This window comes from Cervus elaphus, chromosome 33 (assembly GCF_910594005.1).
Source record: "Cervus elaphus chromosome 33, mCerEla1.1, whole genome shotgun sequence".
In the NCBI taxonomy this organism is placed as follows: Eukaryota; Metazoa; Chordata; class Mammalia; order Artiodactyla; family Cervidae; genus Cervus; species Cervus elaphus.
In genome coordinates, this window is record NC_057847.1 from 16,808,920 (window position 1) to 16,830,724 (window position 21,805).

Consider the following 21,805-nt stretch of genomic DNA (forward strand, 5'->3'; position numbering starts at 1 on the left):
GGGCCTGAGTGCCCTGAGGACAATCGGAGGGAGCTTTTGTGAGTTGCCAACTTGAACTGTGGGAGAGCAAAAGAGAGAGAGAAAATTAACCGGCCCAAACACACTGCCGGCAGTTCACAGAACAAAGGGACCGAGAAAGTCCAGAGGGGAGCTCACAGGCTGTGGACCGGCCCAGCCCCACCGGAGGCAGGAGGCAGAGGGGAGGGGAAGGGGGCAGGCTCGGCCCCAAGGACCGCATCCCCTGCCGCACTGCAAACAGGCCTCCACTTTCTAATCAAAGACCTCCTGAGATTCTGGATGGTCGACATCCGCCGGGAGGGTTGTGGTGAGACACAGGGCGCAGGCACCCGACCGGCGCGGGCGGGGGCTGGGGCTGGGGACGCGGAGGGCAGAAGGTGCACGCACCCGACTGGCGCCAGCGGACACCGAGACTGGGATCAAGCAGGGGAGAAGGCGCGCCACACCCGGGGAGAGTGCGCCCGTCAAGCCCCTGGCTGCCTGGACCGCTCTGACAGGGAAGGCACAAAGAGCAGGCGCAGCTTTTTGTTCCGAGCTTTTGTGGAACACCCGAGGGCTGGAACGGGTGCGCAGCGCGGGGCGCGCTCCATATGGAGCAGCCGGGAGCCTGAGTGGCGCAGACGGAGAAAGCAGCACCAGCCCCTCCCCGCAGCACGACGAAACTAGCTACCTGAATAAGAGTCCACCTCTGCCCGCCTGTGTCAGGGCGGAAATGAGGCTCTGAAGAGACCCGCAAACAGAAGCCAAATAAACAAAGGGAACCGCTTCAGAAGGGACCGGTGCAACAGATTAAAATCCCTGTAGAAAACACCGACTACACCGGAAGGGGCCTGTAGATATCGAGAAGTGTAAGCTGGAACGAGGAGCTATCTGAAACTGAGCCGAACCCACACTGACCACAACAGCTCCAGAGAAATTCCTAGATATATTTTTTTACTTTTTTTTTTTTTTTTAGTTAGAAAAAAAAACAGATGGACAGAGAACCTATAAGACTGAGAGTCTAATCAACTAATTGCTGTATATAGACCTTATTTGGATTCTATTTAAACAATCCACTTGGGAAAAGCAATTTAAAAACTTCATCACTTATGTTCAATGATACTAAAGAAATATGATTATTGGCATTATAAATAGTCCTCATTGTTTTAGAAATTTACATTTACATATTTATAGATGAATGTAAATGATATCTGGGGCTTTCTTTAAAATGATCTGAGCCAGATGTTGCTAATTATAGGGATAACAAGATTGGATGTGAGTTGATACTTGCAAAATGGGATGATGTGTATGTGGACTCATTTTATTATTCTGTCCTCTTTATTTCTTCAAAAATAGTTCCAAGTATCTCTAATAATATTTTTTAATCATTAAATTTAAGTGTCTTCTCTTTGAAAAGCCAACCTGAAAGGACAAAAATTTACAAGAAAGAACTGGGCATTCCCCAAATTGGGAGCAAAATGTATAAAGGGCTGCAGATCTAAAACAACATGATGTGGAAGGGCACTAGCTCACAGCTGGCTGGATGGAGAAGACATGGAAGGAACTAAAAATGAATTTGGTCGGGTAACAGGCTAGATCATAAAGAGTCGTGCAAAAGCATTAGGATTTTAGTCTGTAGAAAAATACTATTCAGTAGAAATACAATGCAAGCCACATGGATAAAGTTTTATAGTAGCTGTATTAAGTAGTGAAATGAATTTCAAAAGTTTTGGGTTTATTCAATTAAACAATGATCAAATATGTGATCAATTTAAACATTGTTAATGAGATGTATTATTGTCCTAAATTTTCACAAATTACATTTTACACTTAGAGCACATCTCAGTTCATAATATTTCAAATGTTCCATAGCCACAAGAAGCCAGTGACTATCATATTCAGCAGCATATCTGTCAAACTTTTATATGAAAATTTCAGAAATCTTCTGCGTTTCATTCTTTCAGTCACCAAATCTACTCCCTGTGACTTTCACTTTCATGATTTCCAGTGCAGACCCTTAGCCCTAACCGATTTACTCAAGTCCAAGATTATGCATCTAAACTGTCTATTGTACATTGGTATTTAACATTTACCTCAAAATTGTCTCAGATTAAGTTTATCATCTGCCTCCTTCACTTCTACATCTTGCTATAATTACTAATATCTTGCTCTCTCCTCCCTCTATTCAACCCCCTCTTCTCATTTGATCAGCTAAAAGATTCTAATTCTAATTCAAAAACCTCTCAAAAATTATCTAACTTCCACAGTCCACATATTCCCCCCAAAGTTATTAACACCACTCCAAATGAGTCTTTTTTTCCTATTTTCCATCATTTGGTCATCCTTCAAATATATCCTCTGTTATTCCAGAAGAACACTGTCATGAATTAGTATAATGATGATAATGATTATGATAATAATTATAATGGAGCAGGAGGGGAAGAGGTAGGGAGGGAAAGTGGCAATTGTATTAACAGTAGCAGTGCTAGTGATAAAAACTGAACTTTTCTCTTTAAACATCTCCCTGTGATCTACGGGAGAAGGCAATGGCACCCCACTCCAGTACTCTTGCCTGGAAAATCCCATGGATGGAGGAGCCTGGTGGGCTGCAATCCATGGGGTCACTAAGGGTCGGACACGACTGAGCAACTTCACTTTCACTTCTCACTTCCATGCATTGGAGAAGGAAATGGCAATCCACTCCAGTGTTCTTGCCTGGAGAACCCCAGGGACGGGGGAGCCTGGTGGGCTGCCGTCTATGGGGTCGCACAGAGTCAGACACAACTGAAGCGACTTAGCAGCAGCAGCAGCAGCAGCTGTGATCTACAGGATAAAATTAAAAGGCAAATATTATGTCATAAAGCTTTCAGTGCCCTTGAATAATATTACTCCTTTAGATAAATAGATTTTACCCTATTTGTTTATAAAGAAGAAAAGCAAAAACAAACAAATATTTTTTACCTATAATACTAATTAAAGTATAATTCTAGACAGGATACAGTGAAAAGTTGATATAAATATTGTTACACTTATTGTTGCTATACTTACTGAAGTATAAGTGTAAATTCATCAGCTCCTTAAAATTAAATCATCTATCTCATAACAGGGTTTTAAAAAGCATTAACTCCCTTTATCCTCCATAATTACTCCCAGAATATTGGCTGATTAGAATCACACGACTCAGTGTATCAGCAGGTAAAGAACATACATCTGCCCCCGTGACAGGAGTGGCTCCTGACGGTGAGTGCAATCATTAGGTAAACAGACTCGGATGGGCGGCCCTGGGTGAATTACTGGCGCAGGGGAAGGAAGGGCAGAATTTATGCCTAGCATGCACAGCTGGAAGTCGAGTAGGTGCAAGGACTAATATATAACGGAAAACCGACTGCCTTATTCTGTTTCATTGAGACTGCCAACTGAAATACATTATTTGACACTGCTCTGCAGAGCCAAATCATTCATCAAGCTGTTTAAAGCTCAGCGCACCACCTGTCCATGGATCGGAGTCATTTAAAAAAGTAAAAGTTTCCTCAGCCCCATGACAAAAGTAAAGATACTTCCTTTAGAGAGAACAAAAGTTATGCCATCCGTTGCCAACAAAATATGCCACAATACCTGAAATAATAGATGAAAAAAAGGAGACAGAAAATAAAGCATGCCATTCAACTTTTCTAGATGGTGGTAAAAGGCACAACAAAAAGGGGTCATCTAATACATCACACAGTGGGAAAACGTGTTTTCCAGCAGTTTCAAATTTTAGACATTCTATTAAACCCATAATTTCAATGTAACATTTTATACCTTCATTATTAATTTCCAGATCCTTGTTTTATATGATTATTAGATGCAATGAAGGCAGGTAAAATAGAACTCATCCTCAAAATACTTTATATATCTAAAGCTTTTTTGTAGCAGTAGCAGTATTATCTTTAAACATTTTTTATTCTTTTGAACTTTCTTACCCATTATGGAATTCTGGGAACAGAGTTATTTTTAATTCTAGTGACAGACTGCTCCTTCTAGTTGAACTCAGAAAAAAATGCAAACAGTTTTGTAAAAGTCTGTCAAATAAGATTTTTTTATTTGGAGCTAATTTGCTTCACTCAAGCATACTTTTTCTTTTCTAGGAGTACATCAACAAATATCTTTTACAGAAATCATTGAAAGCTCGTAAGTTCTTGATAGTTGACAACTGGTTGGGTGAAAGCATTATTGGGAATCCTTAGATAAAATTTTGGGAGAGGCCTGGACCACATGCAGTCACTGAGGAAAGAGGCTTAGATGTTTTAATTTTTATTGAAATATAATTTACAGTGTTGTGTTAGCTTCAGGTTTACAGCAAAGAGATTCAGATATAGGTATACTTCCTTTTTAGATTCTTTTCCATTATGGGTTATTAAATATATTGATAATAGTTCCCTGTGCTACATGCGTTAATAGTAAAGAGTGATCCTAGAGAAGGATTAAAAACATTCATATTATATTGATACATCTAAAAGTTAACATACCCTTAACTATGGCAAGAACTTAATTAAATCTGAATGTAGCAACCTGCGTAAATATCAAAAGCATAATGTTGAATAAAAAAAATCAAGATAAATACCAATATATAAAAGCATGATTTATATAAATGTTTAAAGACACACAAAGCAACACGGCATATGCTTATGAAGTGAAAGTCACTCAGTCATGTCTGATTCTTTGCAACATCATGGACTGTAGCCCATCAGTTTCCTCCGACCATGGAATTCTCCAGGCAAGTATGCTGGACTGGGCTACCATTCCCTTCTCTACATGCAATTTAGAGTCTACCAAAAAAAAAAAAAAAAAAAAACAGAAAATTAGACATTTTCAAGAGTTACAGAGAGAGTTATTACTAAGTTAAGCCAAAGCCTTGCCTCCTTCTTATTGTATCTTTCATGTATTTTTTAAACCTAAAGACAGGGAATATTTCATGCAAAGATAGGAAAAATAAAGATCAAAAATGGAATAGATCTAACAGTAGAAGATACTAAGAAGAGGTGGCAAGAATATACTAAACTATATAAAAAAGATCTCAATGACCCAGACAACCACGTTGATGTGATCACTCACCTAGAGCCAGACATCTTGGAGTGTGAAGTCAAGTGGGCCTTTGAAGTATCACTATAAAGATAGTGGAGGTGATGGAATTATTTCAAATCTTAAAAGATAATACTGTTAAAGTGCTGCACTCATTATGCCAACAAATTTGGAAAACTCAGCAGTGGCCACAGGACTGGAAACAGTCAGTTTTCATTCCAATTCCAGAGAAGGGCAATGTCAAAGAACGTTCAAACTACCACACATAATTCCACTCATTTCACATGCTAGCAAAGTGATGTTCAAAATTCTCCAAGTTAGGCTTCAACAGTACATGAACCGAGATGTTCAACAGTATGTGAACACTTTCAGATGTTCAAATTCGATTTAGAAAAGGCAAAGGAACCAGATCAAATGCCAACCTCTGTTGGATCATAGCAAAAGCAAGAAAATTCCAGAAAAACATCTATTTCTGCTTTATTGACTACACTAAAGCCTTTGACTGTGTGAATCACAACAAAGTGTGGAAAATTCTTCAAGAGGTGTGAATAACAGACCACCTTACCTGCCTCCTAAGAAACCTGTATGCAGGTCAAGAAGCAACAGTTAGAACCAGACATGGAACAATGGACTGGTTCCACATTGGGAAGGAGTACATCAAGGCTGTATATTGTCACCTTGCTTATTAAACTTATATGTAAGTACATCATGCAAAATGCTGGGCCAGATGACTCACAAGCTGGAATCAACATTGCCAGGAGAAATATGAATAACCTCAAATATGCAGATGACCACCCTTATGGCAGAAAGTGAAGAGGAACTAAAGAGCCTCTTGAAAAAGGTGAAAGAGGAGAGTGAAAAAGCTGGCTTAAAACTCAACATTCAAAAAACTAAGATCATGGTATCTGGTCCCATCACTTCATGGGAAATGGGTGAGAAAACAATGGAAACAGTGTCAGACTTTATTTTCTTGGGCTCCAAAATCACTGCGGATGGTGATTGCAGCCATGAAATTAAAAGATGCTTACTCCTTGGAAGGAAAGCTATGACCAACCTAGAGAGCATATTAAAAAGCAGAGACATTACTTTGCCAACAAAGATGCATCTAGTCAAAGCTGTGGTTTTTCCAGTAGTCATGTACAAATGTGAGATTTGGACCATAAAGAAGGCTGAGTCCTGAAGAATTGATGCTTTTGAACTGTGCTGTTGGAGGAGACTCTTGAGTGTCCCTTGGACTGCAAGGAGATCAAACCAGTCAGTCCTAAAGGAAATCAATCCTGAATATTCATTGGAAGAACTGATGCTGAAGCTGAAGCTCCAGTACTTTGGCCATCTGATATGAAGAGCCAACTCATTGGAAAAGACCCTGATGCTGAGAAGGATCGAAGGCAGGAGAAGAAGGGGGTGACAAAGGATGAGATGGTTGGATGGCATCACCAACTTAATGGATTGAACAAGTTCCAGGAGCTGGTGAAGGACAGGGAAGCCTGGCGTGCTGCAGTCCATGGGGCCCCAAAGAGTTGGACATGACTAAGCAACTGAATAATAAAGACAGGAAATCAAGTAAAAATAATGACTATGTGTGACATAGTCAAACATAAAGAAGTCAATGAAGTAAGTTCCTTCTCATTGGGTGTGGCAGAACATGTTGAAAAAAATCTATAGCATGTCAATTCTTGGAAGCAAAAGAAAAAATAGTGAAAAATTGAAATATGAGATGTAAAGAAAATATATTTCAAAGAAAATACCAAGATAGCCTTTTATCTCTTCCAGGTAGTATGGGCTTGATAAAACTTTGATTCAGGACGAGTCATAATTAGGGAAAAGAACACCATACATTAAAGAATGAATCATATCATTTGAGAGAGAATAAAAGAAGTCTAGTAAATCTTTGGAAGAACTAAAAGGTGACATACATACAACTCCCAAACCCAATTCATATAGAAACCATATTTCTATAAAATGCAAAAGATCTTAGAGTTTCTTGGCATAGTGCTAATTCACCTAATTTTCATCCTTAGCCAACATCCTCTAAACATTAACTGTCTCATCTTTGTACTTATTTGAATTTTTACCTAAAAAAAAATGTTATTAAAAATATAAATCTTAGGTCCTTCCTTCCCTGTTCTCACAGCGGCGAAGGCTGCAGAGTTGGGGTGACGTTCAGTTCCCCCATCCCACTCTCCCCTTACCTCCCCCCACCTTCCACTGCAGGATGTGCATGCACACGTGAGGTTGGGGGGCTGGTTGCTCATGCTGGCGACATTTGGGTGCTTGTGTACACGTGTGCAAGCAGAATATCTAAAGCCACAGGGAAATGGTGGAAAATTCACCATCACCATTGCCAGAAAAAGCAATTTATGGCTTTGTTCTTTTCTTAAGCTCCCAATTTGGCTTCATACTGTATCTTGTGTGGGCTTTTATTCCTAAATCTTGGCTAAACTCCTTAGGCTTACCTTATTGGCCTCAAAAGTATTGGGCCGTTGCTCTGCCTGTGTACCTCCTCATTACCGTAGTCATTGGTTATGTCCTCTTATTTGGAATAAACATGATGAGTACCTCTCCATTCGACTCCATTCATACTATCACAGATAACTATGCCAAAAATCAATAGCAAGAGAAAGACCAAGAAGAGGCCATCCCAGCACTAAGAGATATTCCTATTAGTGAAGTAAACCAAATGTTCTTTCTTGAAGCCAAATAACTTTCCACCAAAAACTTAATTGTATGTGGACTAATACCAAACATTTATTATAAATTTTGACATAAAGATTTTGACCATACTAATTTTGACTATCTTTCTGATTAATATCTGGTATTGAAATGCAAAAAAAAAAGTAGGTTGAATTGCTTTTATATTAAGTTCTATTAATATTATAAATGTTATCAAATAGTAGTTACTAATGGACAGAATAAATAAAATACTGCATTACCAAATGGCAAAAGAAAAGAAAGAAATATGAATCTTAAAAGTCTTTCTTGAAGACAGCACTAATTACAAGATAACCAAAATAACTGATAGTGATTTGTTTGGAAATACATTTGGAAGTTGCACATTCTTTTCCGGTAATGAGAAGTTGCACATGCAACTTGATTTTTAACTATTTGAAAGTCCTATCACAGTCTCTCCTAACCAGAGAGCAGGATGTCTGCTGCTCTGATAAAATTATTCCTCAGATATCTTCTACAACAGTGCTGTTTATGCAAGAAAACAGTATTACAGCTAGTTTTGTGATGGTCTTCCTGGGCAGGCATCATACCAGAGTGGATCCTGATGAATGGATGTTTTCAGCAAAATATAACCATCTTTTATTCTCTAATGATTGGGAAAACAGCAGTTTCCACTCTGGTGGTCGGAGAGAGAATGACTTCAAGTCTTTTTAAATGTGCTGAAGTATTGGATCTGCAAGCTGAGTCAATACAAAACCACTTCAGCGTGGTGGTATAGTCATCAACACATTAAGCAATGATTACCCCTCATACTTTCTATCTGTGAATTGTTATTTGCTTCTTCAGAAATTACTTTTGAACACTTAATACAAAGCAGTGAATATCATCACCAACAATGCACAAAGTTCTTTTTTCTTCTACAAGAAAAACTTGAGGTGAGAATTATGATTGAACAGCATGCTACAATTTTATAAGAACCAGAATAAATTCATGGTAATGGTTTTCAACATTACAGCTCTTCTTTTCCGTTATTCCTCTGTAATCATAATAGATTTTTAGTTCAGTCATCATGTTTAGAAGAAAAAGAATTCTTTAGATACCATGCAACATAATGTAGACACAGGTTCAACAAATACATGTTGGATTAAAAACTTATAAATGTTTTGCCTGTAGGTGTGATGAAATGAAGTAATGCCTTTCTTAGTTGTCTCAAAAGTAGCTCAGATAACTCAAACTGATACAACTTCACTGATTTGTTAAACTCCATATGAAATTATCCTAACTATATTAGCATGCCAATGTTAATAAAATGGCCTAGATAAAAGGTAAAAATAACTTTTACAGATGTAAGTTTTATCATCATCACTCTTACTTACTTGGTTGCCAATCTTATGCACTTTTCTATGTAGTGGACCAACAAATAAGCTTTTAAAAAAGTGAATTAAAAGAATATGGCTGAAGGTGAGGTCTCTGTTCTTACTCTACCAAGCCATGGCAATTATCCAATTCACATGGAAATTTCATATCCAAGAGTTTCTATGCAAGGCACTTTATAAGTTCATTAACAAATTATAGCTATCAAGTGCTCAGAGATAAGTCATAAAATAAATGGGCTCATTGTGATCAGATCTTACCTTTTAGAAAGGTTCTTACTTATTTTGTGAATGTCAACTGAAGTAGCTAATAATGTTATATATGATAGCCCTCAAAACAATTCACTTCTTAATTTCCACTTTCATAATATCAAAATGATTTTTTCTTCATCTTAAGTCTCAGCATTATCGGCATCCTTCCTTACCCTTATATAGTATTGCTTTATATATATATACCCTTATATAGTATTGCTTTACCCTTATATAGTATTGCTTGTGTTTGTCAGGCAAAAATTAATGTTCATTAGAGGACATTTAAGATATTTTGATAATTAAGCATTAAGATAATATTTTATTAAATTTTTAAGGTATGATTGACCATTTCCCAAGAAAACCTTTCCTCACTAAAAAAAAAAAAAATCTGCTTATTTCCCCAAGGAGCTTTAAATATATGTAATAAAAAATATGTAATTTATTATGTTATTTGTTAGTCTGTGAGGAAACCCAGATGTTCATGTTCATGAATCAGTATTATGCTATGTGCTGTAAAAGAGATCAAGAGAAATAAAATATTCTAAATTACTTAAATGAACTTTTAATCTAGCAAGGCAATAAAAATGATTCACCAATACCAGCAATACAATGTAAAATGGGAATATATAAAAGGTATTTTCTTGAGGAGCTCAGGGAAAAAGTATTAAGAAGTGGTAAAATCTAACTTAAAAAATACCATTTGGGTTTCATCGGGTAGCAATATCAATCAAAAGGAAAATGAGAAAAAGAGACAAAGAATTGAGAAAATAAAGACTATTTGGGGGGAATATTCAATAACACTGTTGAACTTAAGTGCAAGGTGGATGGAAGGAAACAGTGTGCGTGAACCTGGAAAGATAATTCTAGTTTTTTAGAAGACAGGACTCGGACACGATGGTGTACGTAATGGGGATTCATTAAGAGTAGGATATGACTTGTGTATTTTGGGATGTACGGAGTTTGGGGTGAATGTGAACTTTTGAGAGAGATGTTTTGTGGTGTAGGAAAAGCCACTCTGGAATGATGAAAAGCTGAAGGTCACAATAAATATTTGAGAATCACCACAGGCAAGCACCTCAGGCATTATTGTTCTAGATAATGTTTTCAAAGAACTTCAGAAATGTACATATTCATTAAAGATAGGAATATAAATAACTCAGGAATTAAGCTATCAATTTGTTTGGAGGAGACACTGATTCATCTAAGGAAGAGAACAGATTAGAATTCAGCGTTTTCCCAGAGCTGCATTTGGACCATATGCTAACTCTTCAGGCATTTCTCTGCTGTAAAATCTACTTTCTTAAATTAATTTACATGAAAATGTTTTACTGAATTTGTTTTGAGGGGAAAATGTGTATTTTAAGATTTATATCAAACATCTGGCTTAAATTTTCAGGAATTCTCTTAATTATAGTACATTATAAGGTACTTTACCCTGAAATTAATGGATATTTTATGTCTTTGGAGATTTCCTAAATTTTACCCAAAATAGTTTTTGCTAAATACTCCTTACTGCTCAATTACTCTTGATTCCACAGATTACTCTTTGCATATGTCTTCTATTTTGTGTTCATTCTATGGGATGAGAATGTTGTTCTTGCCTTTTAGTGTGGCATTGATGTTAGGAACACTGATACGTTTTTTAAAGAGGGTTTTTTTTTCCTACAATATTGATAAAGTTTCATGCTCTTGCCATAGTTAAACTATCGCCCAGTATTTATCTCTCTTGTTAATACTCTAATCTCTACGTTACCTACAGAGAGAGCTTAACATCTGGGGTATTTATCATTGCTTGGCAAGAAGGTCTGAACTAATCTTGTATTTTTCAAATAAACATTGTTATTAAAGGATAACATACTTTCTTGGGCTTCCCTTGTGGCTCAACTGGTAAAGAATCCACCTGCAATGTGGGAGACCTGGGTTCGATCCCTGGGTTGGGAAGATTCCCTGGAGAAGGGGAAAGCTACCCACTCCAGTATTCTGGCCTGGAGAATTCCATGGGCTGTATAGTCAGTCCATGGGGTTGCAAAGAGTCGGACATGACTGAGTGACTTTCACTTTCATACTTTCTTAATCCCAGTTCCCTATGAACAGAGCCAATAGGTGCCAATTCTGCATGGTGCAGCCCAAGGTAACAAAAGTAAGTGAAAAAAACAAGTGAGGCATTAAAGAAGGAAAAGACACACATATACTCTCAAGTTGACAACAGCTTCTCAAGACATAGTGAGTTATTTGATCTCCTAGACAGCTTCCAGAGTAGCACAGAGGACTTACTCTGTTGGTCGTATTCTCTATATACTTATTTTTGTCTATTTATTCTATTAGTTACGAGGAAAGATGTGTTTAAATACCCCATGATAATTATGTGTTTGTGCACTTCTTTTCATTTTTTCCATTTTTCCTTTACTGTATCTTAAGCTATATTACTTAATGGCTGGGACATTATTTATTTGTTGGCTGGGATGGTCTTCTTTCTCTTATTTTGACCCTGTAACTCCTTGATGCTCTGGTATTTCAAACTCCTTCAAGAAATTTTTTATATTTTGTCCACTTTCTCTATTTGTTCTCAACAGGACCTTTCGTTTAAAATGACTTAGTCCACTATCTCTAGAAATGGAATTTGTAAAATATATTCACTCCTTATTCTACCAAAAGTTAAAAGAAAGCAACTTGAAAGATCATTCAACTTTGATGCTTTCAGGGCTGGGAGGAGTACAAAATAATAAACTGAACAGGACTTTTAGGCTTGTTAAACCTACAAAGCAAACTAAGGATTCCAAAATATAGTAAAAGGAAAAGTTAATCAACATATTTCAATTAATTTCTTAAACTTTTATATTTGACTGTTACACAACTAAAAATGTTTTAATAATTGTCAAAGCTATCACTGTCTTAGATTTTGGTTCTTTGGTATATTTCAAATTTTCTATCACTCTTAAGAAAGAAAATGAGTTCTGGAGAACTGGTATACCAGGCTAGACCTCCCTAGTGAATGCTTTCTGATTCATTACACTTTCTTAGAGGAAGAAAGAGTTAATCAGTTCTTTAATTTGTAAGCTTTTCATTTTATCAGATGCCTGATGAAATATACTATAATTTCCTTTAATACACATATTAAATATTAAGGAGGAAAGAAACACATTGCCATATAAACTTGAGAAAACAAGTCTCAGCAATTATAGGAGTTAATTTATGTGCCCACAAATTTTACTAAGTACTTACATGAATGCACAAGGTCAAGGAGGTGAAATGTATGTTTCTGGCCCATTAAACCCTTTCCCTTCTAAATAGATCACAATTAGAAAAACACCTGTGCTGCACATTGGGCCATGCCACTGTGAAATGGTTGTTCAAGTAATTCCTAGGTTTCCATGACTATAATCCAGCCATAAAAGTAGAGCACTTGACATAGATACTTCCCAATATCCTCACAATTATGGGCCTTCCATTACAATATGAACACTGTAAGTTACAAATAGATGACATGGTTATCAGCATGAAGAACTCAATTTGGAAATTTCATTATAGAATACCAAAATACAGTAGAAACTTAAGATTTTCTGGTTTTAATATATTTTTCAGTAATATTTTAATATATAAAAATAGCATTTTTATCTAGTAGATGTGCACATTACTGGTTATACCTTTGTGAACACTAACAAATCTAAAAAAAGTGAAATGAAAAATTAAAACATCATCAAATAAAACCAATACCCAGCTTAGTAAAAGGACCCTTTCTTCCATTAATTCTGCCATCAAGAAAAAATATGTGAATAATTCCTTAAACTGGTATTTTCATACTGATAAAAGAAAATGATTTAGAGTTAAAAACTAAAATTAAGAAATATGTAGAGTATAACAAAAATATATTAACGTTAACTACAATAGTCAGTTAGAAAAAACAAATGGCTCACTGCTTTTGATAAATACCAATCATGGCAACAGTGTGTGTGTTCCATCAAGACTACTAGCAAAGACCTACAAATGCAGACCTTTAGTAAAACTCCAAAGGAACAGTGATCCTTGTAAGTCAAACATATATGCATGCACGCATATGCACACACAGGCAAGCAACACTAAGACCATAGTTTCTAAAGTTGGAGATCCAAGAACTGATTCAGTAGGAAGACTGTCCTTAATGAATAAAAATGGAAAAATACAAACACAATTTTTTCAACAACACAGGAATGGAGTGGCAGAATCCATGATTATAGGCTTCAAGCATGTAGTTTGCTTTGCAAAAAAAAAAAATTTACCTTTATAATGCAATTTTTAAACTGAGGGTTTGAGAATGTTAAGATTGCAATGATCAAATATCACTGTTGGCTAACTTCCTCTGCCATGGTGGGGGGAGTATTGGGGGTTATCAAAAAAGGAGCTAAAAACAGGGCAGAGGCAGTAACTGTAACTAAAGAATAAGGCACCTGATCAAACTTCCAAATGGTAATATTAAGAGCAAATAAATTATAGCTAACGTAATATTGTATGTCAACTGTATTTCACTTTAAAAGAGCAAATATGTTATGCAAAGGAAGATTAACATTCTACCTAATAATTTTTTTTTTCCCACAAAGTAAAGCTGAGTAGACAAAAATAAATGATCAGAAAGACTGACCTATACAATCCACGGGACTCTCCAGGCCAAAATACTGGAGTGGGTAGCCTTTCCCTTCTCCTAGGGATCTTCCCAACCCAGGAATCCAACCCAGGTCTCCCATATTCCAGGTGGATTCTTTACCAGTTTAGCCACCAGGGAAGGCCCTTTTCTACCTTATTACCTGTCTTTTCTGGACTGTCTCCTGTCTTACTGCACACCTCCTGAGTATTCAATGTCCTTGATGAATGGACTGAATAAGAAATTTCAATGGTATATAAACAGGGATATAATTTCCCTAGTTGATGCAAACCCACATTTTATCTCTTTACTTAAAAAAATGCAATAGGCCATTTGTTTGCAAAAAATTATTCGTTTGCAACAAATTTTTCTTTTGCATTTTCCTACTAAGTCATCAGTATGGAAGAGCCAGTTTCTAAAAAGATATATGCTGCCACTTCCAAAGAAATGTACATTTACACAGTGAAATACAGATATTGCACTTGAACCAAAAAATAATGAATCTACTATGGTAAAATTTCACGTACAGAAATATGTTGCTAGGGAGATTCTTTTGTGGTTTTTGCTTAGTCCATCAATGCACAGGATTGAGATCAACACATAGTTTTCTGGAGTTTATAGATCTTCATTGCTTCATCAATTTTTCATGTTTTAAAAGTTACATGTATTTGTGAGCTATCTTGCTGAATGAATTCCTGAAGAGTTGGTGATAAGACTCTTGCTTTCTACAAGATGCTATTTCTATCTCTAATTACTCTTCTAAGAAAGAAACATCTGTTTTTGCTCATTACCATTTTCTTCTCATTTCCTTATAGCCTTTATGTATTTTGAAAGTATCTTGGGTTATTGCATTTTTCTGATATTTTTCATAGAAGTGAATAAAACTTACCAAAAAACCAATCAGAATTGAATCATGGAGCATTCAGAGACAAAAAAAAGAAAAGAAAAAGAAGAAAAACCTCAACCCCACCATTTTTTTTTTTTTTGCCTCAGATCATTATTTATAATTCTTCCAGATTTTTAAAAACTTCATACTGAAATTATGCCTTAATTTGAGAAATTGGAAATCAAGTTCCCCTCCTACCTCCAGCTTAGGTAGACTTACCTAGCTTTTATCACAAGTTCTGTGACCTTCATTTTTAAGAGATGCAGTAGACTTAACTCCTATTAGCAAAGGCCACATTAAAATTTTAACATACTATTGTTAGGAAAGTGTATACTAAATGATTAGCTAAAATATTCGTTTTTACAATTTTACCCAAGTGTGATTACATACAGAAAATATAGCATTAAAAGCTATTTCAGCTATTGGTAACTGGCTGAGTGGTTTCTTGAAGCCCTGGATATTAAATTCCCTAAAAGCATTATTCTGATTTTTTTCTCACCCTTGTGGATTATTTTCATGGTTTTCCTTTTAAGATTCTCTGCATCTTATCCAAACATCCCTCCTACCATTTCTTGAAAATCAATCAACAAATTATCTGTTATAAGACATGTTGATTACTGATGGTTTTCATATTGTTATATTGTTGAAATATTTACACAGTGAAATACACAAACAATACCCATAAAATCTGACAAACTGATATATGTATACACCCAAGAAATTCTCCATCTCAGTCAAAATATACAGCATTCCCATCATCACAGAAATGTCTCTAATATCACCATCCAGTCAATCCTCACCTTCCAGAGGCAGCTATTGTTCTGATTTGCAAATATATCACTATATCTACCTACCTACTACCTATTAAAATTGCCTATGTTTTAGCTTCTTATAAACGGATTCATACTATATGTACTCTTTACTGTCTGGTTTATTCTTCTGGATGTTTTGAGATTACATCTATGTTGTTTCATGATTAGTTCAGTCTTTTAAATTACTGGATTATATCCTATTGTGTAAGTTTAAAACTATTAATTTACCTATTCTTGCATTTGATGGACATTATTAGTGTTCTTCCCAAGTTATAAGCTTTTTAAATAAAACTACTATGAAATCTTTGTTTCATCCACATCTTTGGCTTATATTATTCTCAAAGTGCTTTCTCTTATCCTGGATTCTTTAAAGTTTTCTTTTAAAGTTAACTTTAAAAGTTTGCCTTTCCTGAGTATCCCAGAACTCAGGGAGGTCTCTCCTGGCCTCTTAACTAATCTATTTGTACAATTTATCATGAAGTTATCCCATAATAATTTTTGTTTTGTTCTATTATTATTTTGGGGTACATGCCATGTAATTACAAACATTTTAAAACCCTGAGGAAGATCTCAAGTTCTATTCCTCTGCAACCACATCCCTTAGCACAGAGCCATAAACTATTCAGTCTATTCAAAAACTGATGGTGCTAAGGAGGAGTGTAATCATTTGTAGCCAAATGTCCTACTAAGAACTAGAAAACCAAGATTAAATATGAAGGTAGTATTCTTAAAGATATTATAGAGTTGTACAAGCAAGAAGAACTAGAGGTATTGACTTCTACAGCGGAGAGAGACTCTCAGATGTCAACTTAGAGTCTGTAGTCACAACCAGAGCCTTTGCCAGTTCTGGTTGAGGGTTGGAGGCTGTGAATCTGGAATTGGCACAAGTAGACGGCTACTGCCAGAGACAGCGAATACCAGCAAAGTAGTTGGCAGTTATGCAGGGAAGTGACAAAATTCAAGACTGGAGGGCTTCAAACATATGGCTGGTTTTCTCTCAAAACACATGTTTTCCAAATTCTGAGACTGTATACAATGCAGAAGGCTAAATGACTCAGCCAAGAACCCTTAAGAAGCAGATGAGAATTTCCCACCACACAGCACCGTTGCAGAGGCAGACTCACAAACGAGAGGGGTCTCTGCAATCATAAGGTCACAGTCAAAGGCTCTAGAATAAAGAAAGTGTAACCATGTGTAGACCTGAAGGACTAAGGTGAAAGTCTTATGAAAGCAGAACGAATTTTCTCACAAGTTCTTGCCACTGAGCATGCAGAGATTTGCAAGGCTCTCAACTGAAAACATCCCCCAGGAATGAGTAAAGAACTAGAGGTAGTCTGAGAATTATAAAACATTAAAACACACCACACACACACACACACACACACACACACACAAATACTGCAAGCCAGCCTCCAATCAGCTCAGTACCTGATAGGTGGTGAGCCTCCATTCTATCATTATAACTTTAATAACTATTTTTTGTGATAGAATAAAATATCGCCTGATAGAAAAATCAGACAAGGGAAAAAATATCCACAGAAGATCCTTATATTTTAGTTACCAACAGTTTTAAAATAACTATAAATTGCTAACAAAATCATAGAGAAAATACATGAAAAGATGAAGAGTTATGCTAGAAAATTTTGGGTATTTAAAAAAGAACTGAATGGATAGTGTAGTACTAAAATACTGTATCTGAAACTAAAGTTATAGTTGAATATAGTCTCTGAATAGTTATAAAAAGAAGACTGGTTATAGCAAGATTAGTGGAATGAAACGGAGGCCTATACGAAATGTTCACCAAAGAATATGACAAATCAAAGGAAAGAAATTGATAAGATACATATTGGTCACATATGCATCTTATCATAGTGTCTAGCATATGCATTTAATCACATACAAAATGCAAAGTGTGTAGCATATGGGGTATGGAAACCCAAATGGAGAAGAGAGGACAGGGCAGAAGCAATATTTTTACAAAGAGCTGGAAATGTTCCAAAACTGATGGAAGCTATCAATGCATAAATTCAAGTAGTTCTGCAGTCACAAGCTGAATACACGTAAGGAAAACCACACTTCAGTAAATCATAAAAGGCTTCTGAAAATCAAATACAAAGTAAAAGGGTTAAAAAGCATCAATAAGACCCTGGTGGCTCAGGTGGTAAAGAATCCATCTGCAATGCAGGAGGCTTGGGTTTGATCCCTGGGTCAGGAAGATCCTCTGGAGGAGGGCATGGCAACCCACTCCAGTAGTCTTGCCTGGAGAATCCCCAGGGACAGAGGAGCCTGGTGGGCTGCAGTCCATGGGGTCACAGAGTCAGGCAAAACTATGCCTGAGTATGCCAGGCATAGCACAAGACATTCAAAGCAGCAACAGTGATACCTAACTTCTTACAAAAAGGTGTAAAAGCCGAAAGACCATGAAAATCTTTAAAGTGCTGGAAGAAACTAGATGCCAACAAAAACTTCTATATGTAGAGAAATATTCTTCAAAAACAAAAAGAATACAATTTTAGCAAACAGAAAACAAAAATATTCATTCTATATAACCTATACTAAAAAGTATGCCAAGGGATTTCTTCAGATAGAAGAAAAATAAAACCCACAGGAAAACATGGAAATCTGGATATTAATGAATTATACCTAAAAAGATAACTACTAGGATAAATCTAAGTGGATATTATGTGTAGAAAATAATATATAATGCCTGCTGCATTTAAAATACATATAAAACTTTAAAAGACAAGAACACAAAAGCTAGGAAGTAGGTTAAACAAAGGCACAGTTGTCTTTTCCTTAAATATTTCAAGCCAAGATTTAACACACAAACACAAATTTAAGTAGAAAATCCATCCATCCATATGTATATATATATATATATATATATACACATATGTATATGTATATATACACTCATGTAATCATTACCCCATTTAAAATGCTGAAATTTCCAGCATGTCAGAATCTTTCCTCTTCCATCTCCCACTATTCATACTTCTGTCCTAATAGGTTAGCCCTGGAACCTGTTTGGAATGTCATATGAATGAAATCCACCAGTAAGTACTCTTTTACGTCTGGTTTATTTTACTCAGTTATGCCTATGATAGTCATCCATGTTATTTGCAGCTCATTCTTTACAATAAGAAGTATCCTAGTGCATAATATTCTACATTGTATGTATTCACCCTCCTGTTGATGATCATAAGGGTGTTTCTAACTGGGGGCTATTACAAATAAAACTATAAACATTTTTGTCTTTTGGTGAATGTGTTCTCATTTCCGTGATTATATTATTACAAAAACATAGAATTGTTGGACCATTAGCCAGTGTAAACATAGCTTTAGTAAGTACAACCAAAGAGTTTTTCAAAGTGATTGTTTCCGTTTTTCTACTATCAGCTGTTGCTGGTTCCAGTTGCTGCACATCTTATTTTTGACTGAGTTTTCTTCTGAAATAATGATATTGAGCATCTTATGTTTACTGCCCATTTTAAATAGGGTCTTTTAAAGTGTCGGTTCAAGACTTCCCCCTAGTTTTAGTTAGGGTGTTTGTTCTCTTATTGATTTGTAGGCATTATAAGAATCTTTTATGGGATGTATATATTTTCTATATATTCACCCAGGCTACCCTTTGCTAAAGGGCACTCTTCTTAGAATTCATGGAACCCATAACAAATGGAACTAAATATCCTGCTACCAAATGGAACCTTGGAGGTCTGATTTAGAGAAATATAGAAATTTAGAAAATATTTAGCACTTCATTCATTCTAGTCTTATGATTAAGTAAAATATACACCTACTACAAATGGACCTGTCCAAGCTAGGCTTCAACAGTACATGAACCAAGAACTTCCAGATGTTCAAGCTGGGTTTAGAAAAGGCAGAGGAACCAGAAATCAAATTACCAACATTCGTTGGATCATAGAAAAAGCAAGAGAATTCCATAAAAACATCTACTTCTGTTTCATTGACTATGCTAAAGCCTTTGTGTGGGTCACAATAAAATGTGGAAATTCTTAAAGAGATGGGAATACCAGACTACCTTACCTGCCTCCTGAGAAACGTCTATGCAGGTTGAGAAGTAGTTAGAACCAGACATGGAACAATGGACTGGTTCCAAATTGGGAAAGGGGTATAACAAAGCTGTATATTGTCACCTGCTTATTTAACTTCTATGCAGAGTACATCATGCTAAATGCCAGGCTGGACAACTCACAAGCTGGAATCAAGATTGCCAGGAGAAATATGAATAACCTCAAATATGCAGATGACACTACCCTTATGGCAGAAAGTGAAGAGAAACTAGAGAGCCTCTTAATGAAAGTGAAAGAAGAGAGTGAAAAAGTTGGCTTAAAACTCAACATTGAAAAAACCAAGATCATGGCATCCAGTCCCATGACTTCATGGCAAATAGATGGGGAAACAGTACAAACAGTGTCAGACTTTATTTTGGAGGGCTCCAAAATCACTGCAGATGGTGACTGCAGCCATGAAATTAAAAGATGTTTGCTCCTTGGAAGAAAAGCTATGATCAAGCTAGACAGCATATTAAAAAGCAGAGACATTACTTTGCCAACAAAGATCCGTTATAGTCAAAGCTATGGTTTTTTCAGTAGTCATGTATGGCTGTGAGAGTTGGACCATAAAGAAGGCTGAGTGCCAACAAATTGATGCTTTTGAACCGTGGTGTTGGAGAAGATTCTTAAGAGTCCCTTGGACTGCAAGATCAAGGCAGTCAATCCTAAAGGAAATCAATCCTGAATATTCATTGGAAGGATGATGCTGAATCTGAAGCTCCAATAGTTTGGCCAGCTGATGCAAAGTTAACTCATTAGAAAAGACCCTGATGCTGGGAAAGATTGAAGGCAGGAGGAGAAGGGGACAACAGAGGATGAGATGTTTAGAAGGCATCACTGACTTGATCGACATGAGTTTGAGCAAGCTCTGGGAGATGACGAAGGACAGGGACTCCTGCCATGCTGCAGTCGATGGGGTCACAAAGAGTTGGACATGACTGGGCAACTGAACAACAACACAAACAGACTTAGTACACACTTACTCATTCACTCACTCAACACAGGATGTCAGATGCTAACAGTGACCAAGTAAGTAATATAAATAAAAGAAATGGGCTGAATAAAAACAGCAATTGCCACCAAGATCCAGCCTTGGATTTATAGATACAGTTGGGAGTGATGAAAACACCCGTAAAGTGAAAAGCACAAAACCCATTTAAAGTGAGTCACCAATAACACATTTCAGACATTCGTTTCCAAACCATTAATTCCCAATTTAAAAATGTTTTTTGGGACAGTATAGAAACATATTATTTTACTAAGACTCTATTTTTAATTTTGGCAACTAATTTAAAACACTCTATACCCCAACATAATAAGCATAGGAAAGGAAAAAATCACTTATCTGTGAGTCATATCTCACCCATGAGCAACAAATTTACAACCCCTGATTTCATATATATTTAGGAATACTTAAAATCTACCATGATAGGCAAAATAACAGCCGCCCTCAAGATGTATGCATCTCTGTTCCCAGAAGCTATGAATATTCTGTTCATTGGCAAGGGGAATTAAAGTGGCAGATAGAAATAAGTTTGCTAGTCAACTGATCTTAAAAGGATGCTCCTGGATTATCCAAATGGGTCTAGTGTAATCATAAGGATCCTCAATGGGGAAAGATCAAGTTTGGAGGGTCAGTCTGACAAAGACTCCATCAGACATTGCTGGCTTTGAAGATGGAAGGTAGTGCAAACCAAGGAATGCAAGGTGTCTTTAGAAGCTAGAAAAGGCCAGAAAATGGGTTCTCCCTTACAACTCCAGAAAGCAATGCAGCTGTGCCCAAACCTTAATTATCGCTCATTGAGCGTTAGATCAGCTTCTGGCCTGAGGATTTAATAAATATATTGTTTTAAGTCACTAAGTTTGCAGAGATCTGTCACACCAATAGTTGAATGCCCCACTCGAACTGAATTTATTCGAAGATCCACCAAGAATGTCCTTTTCAAGGGAATTTTGTATAAAATAATCCATAAGAATCCTTATCTGACTTATTTTGAGTACAAATGTCACACTTTTGATGTAACATGTATATAATAAAACTCCTTGGTACTCTAAGCTTTACT

At 36.3% G+C, this 21,805-nt stretch overlaps 1 pseudogene; it reads left to right on the forward strand.

The window, feature by feature from the left end:
• Positions 1-7,375: 7,375 nt before the first annotated feature.
• On the forward strand, positions 7,376-7,822 carry LOC122688323 (annotated as a pseudogene).
• The last annotated feature ends 13,983 nt before the right edge of the window (positions 7,823-21,805 follow it).